Here is a 12,942-nt window from a genome sequence, read left to right as displayed (position 1 = left end):
TGTATACCCTCGACAGACAGATTACATTGCAGATTCAGATGTAGAAAAGGGCAGAGAAAAGACTTGTGCCACCCTGCACAAGCTCTGGTATTTTCAGACGTGGGGTGCAGTTGCGCGCTAGAAGTTCAACAAGAATCGTACATTGATCGACATTTTTCTTAGAAATTCCTCCTCTCACACTGTCTCTTTACTAGCATCAATCCACAGTATAGTGAGTGCGACTACTATTGTTCCCCAAGCCAATGGCAGTTTTGATTATGATGTTTCAGTTTCTCCACCACAGTCTTCGCAATTATGTCTTTTCCTCTGTTATGGAACCTAATCCCATAAGTATAATAGTTTTTCTTAAAATTTCTTTCCTAATCTGGACGTTGTGTTATTGACATAGCTTTCGTAGAAGGTGTAGTCCCAAACATTGTTTCCCAGTATTGCCTAATAGCACGTTTATCCTTATCGTCAGGGTAATACCTAACGAGGGCATATTTTTACTACTTCATATTTGGGATGGATACTCGAATCTCAATCCCTTCGGAATCGTATCCCTTCAGAAAATCCCCTCACCGCCCAGTTTCAATAAACAAATGGGTGTAGTGAATATAATACCTAGTCGCCGCGCCCGTCGGCTGAGACAATTGTTTCCAGGTACCATCTTGGAACGGGAATATGTTTGTAACTGATCACGTGTTGATGTCGTAGTTTCTGCTACAGCTAACATCTCCGTTGATATTGTGGAGCTGCACAACTTCATTTCTGACTCACCAACCATTGACGACATTGCCTCATCCAAGGTAAGAAAAAGTGGGTGACCACTATCTATGGTGATCTGCCATTAGTTGGGTCAAAGTTGCACTAGAGTACAGTGAGGAAACGGAGATGTAGAGTGGAATATTTACCAAAGAAGGAAATTGGGATTTCTTACTCTCAGACTTGATTTTTCTGTATCTTGCGGTACTTTCATCGGTGAAAAACCCATTATCAGTTTCTCATGTCTTTTGTTTGCTTACAAACAGAGAAGTTCTTCCTAAGGACAGGTTCCATCAATATTCTTCGATGTAGATGTTATACGATTTCCTTTACCATCGTGTTCCTTTGTCTATTTAGCATTTTTTGTGTCTGAAATTCTAAACTTTTATTTGAAAATGAAACTTCAACTAAAGATTTGCAGTTCTTGGAGGAGCATGCCCATCTTCCAGAATATTGGTCTAATGACGTGGGCAGGGTTTTACTCGCCCATCAGAAGTTGTCACCCAGAGTTAGGAAGACAGCTGTGTATCTGTTGCAGCCCTTTGTCTTCCGTTTGCATCTCGCAGCGATGTATCATTGAAAATGTTGACACAGAATTTGGGATAACAACTTCTGTCGCTGGTCTTCATGTTCAACTGCACCATGTTTGCTTGTTTTACAGGCCAGTGCCAACTTATGGTTGACAGCTTGTAGAACACAGGTACGGGAGGAGTTTCCCTAAGTAATTACTCCTTACATATAGAATCAGTCTTCAGATAGTACCGTTTTTAAGTTTCACGTAGGCAAATAGATTTTAACGATGATTTAAACACCCTTCTTCCTTTTTACATAAAATATTTCTGCAGTTTTATTTCCTACGCTACCAGTATCATGAATCGAAAGAATACAAGTTTTATGTTGTTTGCATGGTCCTCTGTTTTGTTTCAAATTGTACAGAACATAGCCATTAGAAACAAAAGAATCAAAGAGTTCTTCTTCATTGCTCATGGCAGAAGGAATAAGCACATTCAGAGTGATACTCGTACCTCTTTTGACTTTCTACCATCTTACTTCACATTATTATCTTCACAAAAATTTGGCAATGTTTCATTAAAGTTGACGTCATTAAACAGCAAATTCCCAGATTTTTGTGTGTTTTTAAGTTCTAGTTATCATTCCTGAATTGCACTGAAAAGTCTAGCTCAGTCGTATTTGAAGCATCAGACTGTTGACAGCTTCCATGTCTCCTTTCTGAGAAGAACAGGAGTGGTAACAAATCTTTAGGCATACTTGATGTTAACCACTGCATGTGTCGGTATGAAAATATTATCAGCAAATATTTCCAGGCAGCCTTTTCTGGTCTTCACAAATATTGATAACACTGTGTTCCCCTTAGTGTTGTCCCTGTGGCTATTTGTAGCTGCAACTTCTTTTGTGTAACTTGATAACACTGTATCATCCTTCCATTTATGCTTGTAGTAAGTGTGTGTTGCAGGTGTATTATTCTGAGTTAAACAAATACACAAATTCAGAAGTCATTAACATGTTAATGTTTCCAATTAGCCAACAATGCTTGAACAGAAGTAATTATATGGATCGATTTTTGATAAATCTGAAGTACCACTTTGTCAATGGTAGTAAACAACTTCATCGCTGTCTTTTTCATATATATTTGATAGGCCCAATAGGTGTGTAGTGTATCCCGCTGTATTCAGTCTCTTTTGTGGGGGAAGTCTGCATTTTTAGGTGTGATTTTGGAGAGCTCAAGTAAACATATTAGTAATGGTTACAACTGACTTACATAATTTAGTGTTTGAGCAGAATTGTATTTTTGATAGGCAGTTGAAAAATAACATTGGAACTATGCTATAAAGGATTCTTAAGTTTGTAATATTGTTTTTCATAGATTTTCCACTGATTTTGCAATAGAGTTTGTTATTGACATATCATTCTTGCATGTATAAATAAATAAGTCATTGAAATATGTTTGACATCAAACTAATTACATCTCTAACATTTAATATTTTAATTTAATAATTGCTTTACACTTTTATACACAACCACTTGTTACTTTTCCCTTATTCATTCTTATTGTGAGTATAAATGTTACTATTATTTGCAATATTTGTGGAAAAAAGACATTAGCGATTCCTTTGAAAAGCTGACTGCTACAATGTAGCAGATGCATAGCAATGTTTGCATGGTTCCTTAAATATTATTCATGTTGCAAGCTGTTATTGAGTTCTGAGTTGTCAATGAATAGTAGTTTAAAAGCAAACCATAAGCTTCACAGACTTTAATTACCCAAAAATTAGAGCAGCTATAATACTGAAATACAAATGCTACTTCTGATAAAATCAACTTAGCATTGTTTTCATTGAATATATTCAGGATAGTAGTGTCAGATTTCTTAATAACAGTATATTCTTTGAAATCGTATCTGCACTACATCAGTCTTCATTTGTTGACTGTGATGTAGTATTTTTACTGTAACTGGTGATTTTGTTGGCTATTTCAGTGGGTACAACTGATCTGCAACACAAAGGATGATAGAAGTGAGTCTTTTTCTGTTTACATTTAAAATTTATCATGTCAAACACCTGTGAAAGATAAAGCTATATTGAAATATTTTATTCTTATAGGTATTGTTGTCTACTGAGTGGTTTAAATATGTAGAACAAGAGTGTCTACTGTTGTATAGTTTAAATGAATGACTATATTTTGAGATTTAATGTCAGTAGCTAGTTACCTGTATCTTTAACTAATATGAATCTTTTTGAGAATGCTGGTTTAATTGTACTTTTATTTTAAAATGGTATATTGTGAGATACAACTCTCTAAGGCTGTGTTGACAATAATATATCTGGTGCACAAAAGCTGTGCATCCAGATAAAATATGACAATATAAGCTATAAATGTAAGTGAAACATGTATGTATATGTCTATGTGAACGAGTATAAGTCCATGTGTGTGTGTGTGTGTGTGTGTGTGTGTGTGTGTGTGTGTGTGTGTGTGTGTGTGTGTGTGATAGATAAGACCACCGAGACCATAGAATTACTGAATTAAATACTAATTTATAGTAGTGCTTATCTTAGAATTGTTTGTTTCAGTTTATCACTGCTTTTGACTGAAATTCCTTGAGCCATGTATTAATACATATTACCATACAAAAAGAGCAGAATGCTGATAGGCATCTGTATTTTACTCCTTCATCAAAACTACAAATTCCTCATGCTTCTTTCCTGCTCTTCTCACAACAGATAAAAAATATTTTGGATGGCCTATAGTATGATACAGAAATGTACATTATACCTGAGTCTTGGATTTTTCCATTTAGAGAATATTATAAGCGAAATAATTCTTAATTCTTTTTATGGGTAGCTATCTGAATGACATTTTGTGACACAAATAAGTACAGCATCATTACGTTGCATATAAAACCTAACTTAAACATCATTCTTCCATTTTGAGATGGGTACCTCTGCCTCATATGTAAAATAGAGACATCTAGATACTTCTCATGGGTACATCAAGAGTGAAAATACCGCATTTTGAGATAATGGCTAATAGATATTTAAAAAATATGATTACAGCCTTTTGCAGTAAGTATCTATACAGTTTTTTTCCTTTACAATAAACAGGCCTATTTGAAAATCACTAGTATATTGGTCGTTTTAGGAGTGTGTGTGTATGTGTGTGTGTGTGTGTGTGTGTGTGTGTGTGTGTGTGTGTGTGTGTGTGTGTGTGTGTGTGTGTTAATTGAATGCAGTAATTTTGCAGATTTCAGTATTAGTGTTATTAAAATGTTGTTCATTGTATGGTGATTCATGTTAACCAGTTGACAATAATTTTCTGACACCGAGAAAAAATATGTCAGACATTTTAAAATGTAACATTAGAAATGTTTAGCTCTACTTCTTGCTATGTGTGAAATACCAAATGTGTGTTTTTGATGTTTACAGTTTGTATCCCTGATAACTGACAAGTAATGTACTACAAAACAGAAACCTTCTGTACAAAATATCCTGTATTTTCTCTGTGTGTTGGTTGAACTAGTTGTAGATGTGTCAGCGTTTTACAGACTCAAAATTGTTGTTTCAGAAATGATCATTGTAGTTGGATTATCTTGAACCTGAGGCCTCAGACCTTAAAACATAGCAATAAAGGTGTTTCAGTCCACCAGTTAGTGTATGTGTATTCAAGTATGTTAAATAGTCATGTGCTGTTTGCATGGAAATTGCGAACACATAAAACTGATGTGGTTGTTAATGTACAAATACCCATTTTTGCCATCTAAATGTGTTTCATTTCTTTTATATAGTTTTTACTTTTGTGTATGAAATTTCTTTGCAGTTTGTGAGGTTTGGATGGAAGATAATGCTCCAATGGAAGAGTGACATTGGATCAGGTATTGTTGGTTATCAAACAAAATCTCTACCTTCAATTTCGTAAGATTGATGCTTGGTTTGACACTGCTCATGATGTGTTGTAACGAATGATGTGCAGATATCAGTAATAATGACCCTGAAGGAATGAGGAATTGCTTGCATATAACTTAGCGGTCTTAGCCATGATCTAGGTACAGAAAGTTCAATTAGAAAATGCACTATACAGTAGTGCAAGATTTTCTAAGTTTGTGTTCTGTAGATTCCCATGTACATTACTCTTTTACTCTCTCTGCAAACTTTGAGGTTACAGATGAAATCAGCTATATAAACAGTAGAACAACCTAATTTTTCTAAAAGACACCGATAATACTTTAAGATATTATTTTATAATTTATGACCATGGTTTGTAACATTATAGTTACTGTTCATGTGTGACAGACTTGTTGGAAACTTCATTTGTATCTGTAGCATAAAAGCCCTCTAAAGAGTTCTTTGTTCATATTTATGGAAGAATTTTCAAAATGTAGTATCTCTATAAAGGTATAAGTTTGAATTTCTTGTTGTAATTCCAGGGTCTTTTTATGCTATCAATTCCATTACTTCCTCAAATTTTAAATAGCCTGTCCTAATATTATTTACTGCTTCTGAAAACTGCCCATGGTGAAATTATTACTATTGAAGTGCTTGCCTTGCATACTTCTCACACAGAGAAAAATAAATATTCAAAGTATCAGAGAATAGGTGGTATTAGGTACACTTTTTGTATTATATAACTATGCCACTATACACAAGTTTTGATGTATCATGTATACTTCAATTTAGGTAAATATATTTCTACCATCCAAACCTTACAACATAGTGCAAAATAGTTCCTTTATTCTTGGCAAGTACTTGTAATGCATTCTATTGTAGATAATTTTATTTGAATCCTACAGTAATGAAACTCATAATTTTAGTGTGTTACATATGACTACCTAGTTTCTACATTATTTCTTATGAAGAAGAAGGAGTTAGGTAGTAATGTTATTCAGAAATATTTTAGTTAATTCTATAGTATAATTTCCATTCGCAGGCTAAAGAGATTAATCTGTGGAAGAATTTCTGTGTTTCAGATATTGAGAGTGTTATTACATTTATGCTTGTGGCTGCTGCAAAATGGAATGCTTCAGAAAATTTAAAGAAACAACTTACATGTTGCCAGATGTATAATTATATGAATGTTAAATATGTTACTGTTTTGCATAGTCTGAGTACTAAAATGTTACACTGATGTGTAAAGTTAGAGAATCAGGTACAGAATGAACTGAATTCTATCCGTGCCTTAGTTGCATCGATTTTTAATGTTTTCGGTATTTCTGTATCCACCTCCTGTACATATCTGTACAATATCTGCAGTTACTGTACAATATGTTGTTCTGTTGCTAATTCAAATACTACAATTTTTAAAAGTACCTTGTTTCATTTATTAAAAGATATAATTTTATAAATATTGTTGAAATGGCAACAGTTGTATTCACTGGTTTGGATGGAATCCTATAGCAATGTATATGTGTAATCCAAGGACTGTAGTTAATAAAAATGCATCTTGAACTACTTAATTTATTTCTTTAGTTAGTCTCTTCAATGTTGGTTTAAACATTTTATGAAAATAAATTTACAAATGAAGTGTAGAAGGGCAAAAGTCAAGATGGCTGTGAATAATAGTTAAGTTGTAGTGTTACAGAAAGAGATTAAAATAAAGCAGCATTTACAGAAGGTAAAGAATTAGAATTGGTTATGCTACTATGCTAGATATGACCAATAAACTTAAATACTGCAAAGAATGGAGAGGTTTTCCTACGATTCTCCATTCACAGAAAAACACGAAATATGCAAATGAAAAAAAAATAATGTTAGGTCACAGGCAGATACCCTCACCATTTTTATAAGCTTAAAAATGGATATACACTCTTCTTAAGGCACAGTATAGCATTTTCCATAGTCACCATAAAAAGGATAAAGGAAAGAAGTGGGAAAACACTGAGACCAAACGATTTTCTTCTTCTTTATCAAATTGTCTTACATCATATTAGCTTTCTTCAACATGCACATAGGGCTAATTTTATCTGATAACTTTCATTTTCTGTAAGTTATAACAAAGATTTTTCTGATTTAATGTCATCCGCATCAATGTTACCTTAATATGTAATGAGTAAAGTCATGAACATTATCCATCAGTATATTGCCTTAATTGTGTTGTGCGCTGCACTTGAATTTTGTCCACGTTTTAGGAACACCTACGGAAAGAGTATAGCTTACCACATATGTTGACAACATCAAACTGGGATAGTCATACGACTTTGGTATGCCTCTGGATATTGACAGTTTGCGGTTATGTCCGAAACTTTTATATTACACGTATTTGACCTATCTGTTTCCACACATTGATTTATCAGTGATAGCAATATTGGTGAATTATTGCTGCTACAGATGCAAATCGGAATTCAACAAAGGAGAAAAAAATTGCTTCTCACAAGTAAGAACAATAAAGATATAGTTACAGTCATCACACTAGTAAGAGGCCCTTTATGTGTTGATTAATATTGGGACACAGTTTAATTAAGGGTTGACATCATAGGGTAATTTGAGTGACTCTATAACCACATAAACTAGCCCTTCAATATTAAGTCTTTATTGTTGACCATATCTCTCCACGAACCATGGACCTAACTGAAATGGGATGGCATTTGTGTCTCAACGATATGGACAGCTGTACCACAGGTGCAACCATAAAGGGGAGGCTAAACTAAACTATGTTTCCAGAAGAGGGGCAGTAGCCACTTCAGTTGTTGCTGGATCACTGATCTGACCTTCTCACATTACCCACAAGGCCCTTGTTTTGCTAGTGCTGGGAGTAGCTGAAAGCAAGAGGAAACTAGAATCATTTTTCTATGATTCCATGCAGCTCAACTGTATGGATTAATGACAGCATCGCCTGGGCAAAAACGTTTCCAAGGTGAAATAATTCCTCATTTGGGCCTCTGCATGGGGCTACTCATAAGGATGTCTCCATAAAGAACAAAACTGGAATTCTATGGAATGTGAAATCTCTTAATCAGTTATGGAAGCTACAGAATTTAAAAAGAGAAATGGGGAGGTTGAAGTTAGATGTAGTGAGTTAGTGAAGTGTGGAAAGAGGAAGAACAGATCTTCTGGCCAAGTAAATGTAGGATTATCAAGACAAAATGAGACAGGTGTGATGTAGGAGTAGTAAGAAGATAAGAATGCAAGGAATCTCTTATGAACAACATAGCGAACGCAAAACGTACTGAAAATCGTATACGAAGTCGACACCCATCACACCAGCACAAGTTTATATCCTTTTAGCTCCGCAGATGACAAACAGTTTGAAAAAACATGTGATGAAATAAGAAATTATTTAGATGGTGAGCACAGTCAAAGATTTGACTGTGCAGGGTGCTTCGAAATCGAAAAGGAAAAGGAAGAGAAGAAGAAACCGAAAGAGAACATGGGCTAGAGGAATGGAACAAAAGAGGTACAATTCTGGACAAAGCACAATGTCATCATCGCTAACGCTTGCCTTAATAATAATGTAGGAATGTTGTGTATTTGGAGACAATGGAAGGTTTCCGTCTGATTACATAGTGGTAATACATATAGTTCGAAATCCGATTATAAACTGTAAGACATTTCCAGCGGCAGCTGTAGACTGCCACCATAATTAATAGATTATGAACTGCAGATTAAAACTGAAGAAATCGCAGAAAGGTAAGCAGTTAGGGAGATGAGACTGAATAAAGTGAAGGAGTCATGGGTTGTTGGGAGTTCAAGAAAAGGTATTAGGGAACGTTTAAATGTAACAGGGGAAACGAATACGATAGAAGACGAATTTGAGATGTTAAATAGTGAAGGCAGCAGGGAATCAAACAGATAAAATGTCAAGGCGCAGTGGAAATCCATTTGTAACAAAGACGATATTAAATTTCGTTGACGAATGAAGAAACTGTTAAAAAATCAGCATTTGAAGCAAGCGAAAGGAAATAAAGAAGGCTAACAATAATACTAACAGAAAATGTAAGATAGTTAAGCAGGAATAGCTAGAAAAAATGCAGTGCCGTGTAAGCATGCATAACTAGGGGAAAGATAGAGGGCACATACAAGAAAATTAAAGAGATCTTTGAAGAAAATAGTTTGGGTAACAAGAGGTCAGATAACAAACTAATACTAAACAAAGAAGGGAAAGCTGAAAGCGAAGGAAATTTCAGAGAAGGGCTGCACAAGGGAAATGCACTTGAACTGGAAGACAGTGACATGCAAAAGGAAGAGGAAGTGAATGAGGGTGAGATGGTAACTATGATACTGCGATATAAATTCGACAGAGACTGGACTAAGTTGACCAGACGATTTTCTCTCAGAATTATTGAAACCTCGTTGGGCAAGCCATGAAAAAACAATTCCACATGGTGTACAAGATATATGAGGGAGGTGAAATACCATCAGACTTCAGAGGAATGTAAGAATTCCATCGGTGTAGTAAACAATGGCTGCAAAATACTGGCAGAAATTATTTGCAGAAGAATGAAAACACTGGTGGAAGCTGACCTGGAGGAAGGTCATTTTGGGTTTCGGAGAAGTGCAGGAACAAGCACGGCATTACTTCCCCAACGACTTATCCTAGAAGATAGGTCGAAGAAAGGCAAATCTACGTATGTAACATTTGTAGATTTAGAGAAAGCTTTTGCAATGTTGACTGGAATACATTCTTTCAAATTCTAAAAGTATCAGGGATAAAATACAAGGGACAAAATTTTATCTACAGCTTCTACAGGAACCACATTGCAGAATTTGTAAGAGACAAGGAAAATGACAAGGAATCATTAGTTAAGAAACGAATGAGATAGAGTTGTAGCCTACCCCTGATGTTATTCAGTCTGTGCTTTGAGAAATCAAGGAGAAATTTGGTAAGAGAATTAAATATCAAGGAGAAGTAATTAAAACTCTGGAGTTTCCTGATGACATTATCAAAACGTAAAGCAAGGCTAATGGCATGTGGTGTATGCCGCGAGAATTACATAAGGAGACGAGACACTAAAAGTAGTGGATGACTTTTGTTATTTGGGCACCAAGGCCTAAGTAGAGAGGAGATTGGCAATAGGGAGAAAATAATTTGTGAAAAAGAGAAATTGCTATCACTGGACACAAATTTAAATATTAGGAAGTGTTTTTTAAGGTCAAATATAGCCTTGTACGGGAATGAGGCGTGCGCGAGAAACAGTTAAAATAAAAGAGAACAGAGGCCTTTAAAATGTGGTACTAAGGGAGAGGTTTAATCGATATGAATAAATAAGTAATTTAATGCACAACACGATGAAAAGAAGTGGTCGGGTGCTATAATACATCTTGATACACCAAGGGATCATCAAACTGATGATGGAGGGAACTATCTTGACGTCCATGTTCTCAGGCCGATCTCAGCAGCAACAGCAATATCGATTCTCTTTTAGTCCAACCCAAGTGCCTTACGTCAGCAAAACATATGCAGGGCAATATATGGCGAGAAAAGTACAACCGTTTTCGAAGAATGACAGTTATCACTACTTTTAGTACATTTTGAAATACAGTCGTGGTACAGTCGGTGACATCATTTGCGAGACCCCTCGTCTCATTATTATACTGAACTACATAGCTTTATTGTTTTGTTAACACAGAATAACATGCAAGGAGACGAAGTGCTACCAAGATATTACCAACAGGCGTGAAGTCAAAACCCTTCGAAGAATGACAGTTATCACTATTTTTATTGTATCTTGAAATACAATCGTGGTACAGTCGGTGACATCATTTGCGAGACCCCTTGTCTCATTATTGTGCTGAACTACATAGCTTCATTGTTTTGTTAACACAGAATAACGTGCAAGGAGACGAAGTGCTACCAACATATTACCAACAGGCGAAGTCAAAACCCATTCAAACATCGTGAGACTATTTCAGATAATGTGGAAGACCATAATGCTGCTGATTTATTTATCCCGTATTTTTATCTGCTGTCCGCCTGCGTAGCTGACTGCATCTGCTGCTTCTTGCGCGTCATTCATGACGGGGGCCGAGTTTAGGTTCATACTGCACATCAAACGTCACAAAACACAGTCAGCCAATGAACAGAGAACGACGTTGCCAGAGCTCGACTGCAGTGCAGAGCACGGACGAGTGTCTTCAGTTTTAGAAACGTTCAGTCATAAATAAAGTAATTGAACAAAAGCAATGTCTTGAGAGCATACTTTCTTTTATAGAAAGTTTGGAAAAAGCATTCTTTATACCAATTGCTTCATATTCTATTAATTAATTAAACCAAAAAAGCAATAGGCCTCCTAATTCAGGCGATAGCAAGGAAAGGTGCTTGTATCACTCTCACTAACCGCTTTTTCGCAATAAAGAACAGCGGTAATTGTTTATTTCCTATTGTACTTCGACGAAACGTGAGTAATTCATAATCATACCAACAGTGTTTGCCGGTATTTTGCGTGATATTTTAAACTCCTCCGGGAGATGCATTTAGCAATCAGCCGCGTTAGCGTAATGGTAAAGGGGACGCCGGCACGGTAGCTCAGCGTGTTCGGTCAGAGGGTTAGCAGCCCTCTGTAATAAAAGAACTGAGTTAATCGATCAACAACGAACTTAAACGGATGTCTTACGACGTCCGCCCCGAGAAGGAAGTTAAATGAGGGTAGAAATAAAATTGAAACGAAATTCCCAAATTGTGACTGGAAAGCTGTATGGCGGAACATCAACTATGCCGGGCTATCTACAGACGCTATTTCCTCATGGTACAAAACAGTTAATAATGTCATCAGCACCAACGAGAGACTATATGGGATCGGTTTAAACCAGACACACCTTTGTGGAAAATACAATCTGGTGGATACACTCAGCCACAGATTCACCTGTGGTGGCAATGTGCATAACTGGAATTGGATCAGGCAACAAATCGCTTTTCTCACCAGATCCTCTACGGAATACATAACGCCATCGCTCCTCCTGAGACCAGACATGACATACTTTCCGAAATTAAAAACCAACTCCATTAGCTGGTTACTGGGAAAATATGTTAGTTATGTCACCCAAACACTTGGGTCGGACAACAAGATAGAATTCCGCTTTTGCATGAAGTGTGAATACGCAAAAATCAGCACGTATCACAACCACAAGAAGCACTACGGCAACATGCTGAAGATCAATTTTGAAAGAATGGGTGTTGGTTAAATATGTGGAACCACTACAACACCTTGAACGAGAATGAACAGAAGATAATGAAAAGTCACTTGTGTTCTTATTATTATTTACTATTACCTTGCTTCTGGAACATTTTTTTTTTCTTTTTCTTTTTTTTTTCAAAACATTTTGTTCAAAATTACTCATGTTCGACTTCCAAAGTATTTGTGTGATTCGAGAAGATTTGTTAAGTTTTTATCAGTGTTCAGTTTCTACTCAGAGGAGAGGTTTCTTTGTCTTTCTTACATCGGAGAATGTAAATATTGTGTTAAGATTTCTGCACACTTGGTGCTATGACCCAACAGGGAACATGAAAAAGGGGTGGGAGGGGTTTGGGCTTCGACGCACTGGCAGTGCCGTGAACAGACCCCACTGCTAGTGCGGCATGTACAACGCCATGACCATCCTAAAAATACAAAAAAATAAATAAATAAAAAATAAAAAATAAATAAAAAATAAAAAGAAAATAAAAGGGGTTAATAAAAATTGGATTGCTGGAAAAAAGTATGGATAAAAAGGTGGATAGAGAAAAAAGCCAAAAAAAACAAAAAAAGAGCAGATT

Source organism: Schistocerca serialis, chromosome 8 (genome assembly GCF_023864345.2).
Source record: "Schistocerca serialis cubense isolate TAMUIC-IGC-003099 chromosome 8, iqSchSeri2.2, whole genome shotgun sequence".
NCBI classification, from domain to species: Eukaryota; Metazoa; Arthropoda; class Insecta; order Orthoptera; family Acrididae; genus Schistocerca; species Schistocerca serialis.
The sequence above is the reverse complement of the archived record's forward strand: the minus strand, read 5'-3'. Positions refer to the sequence as shown.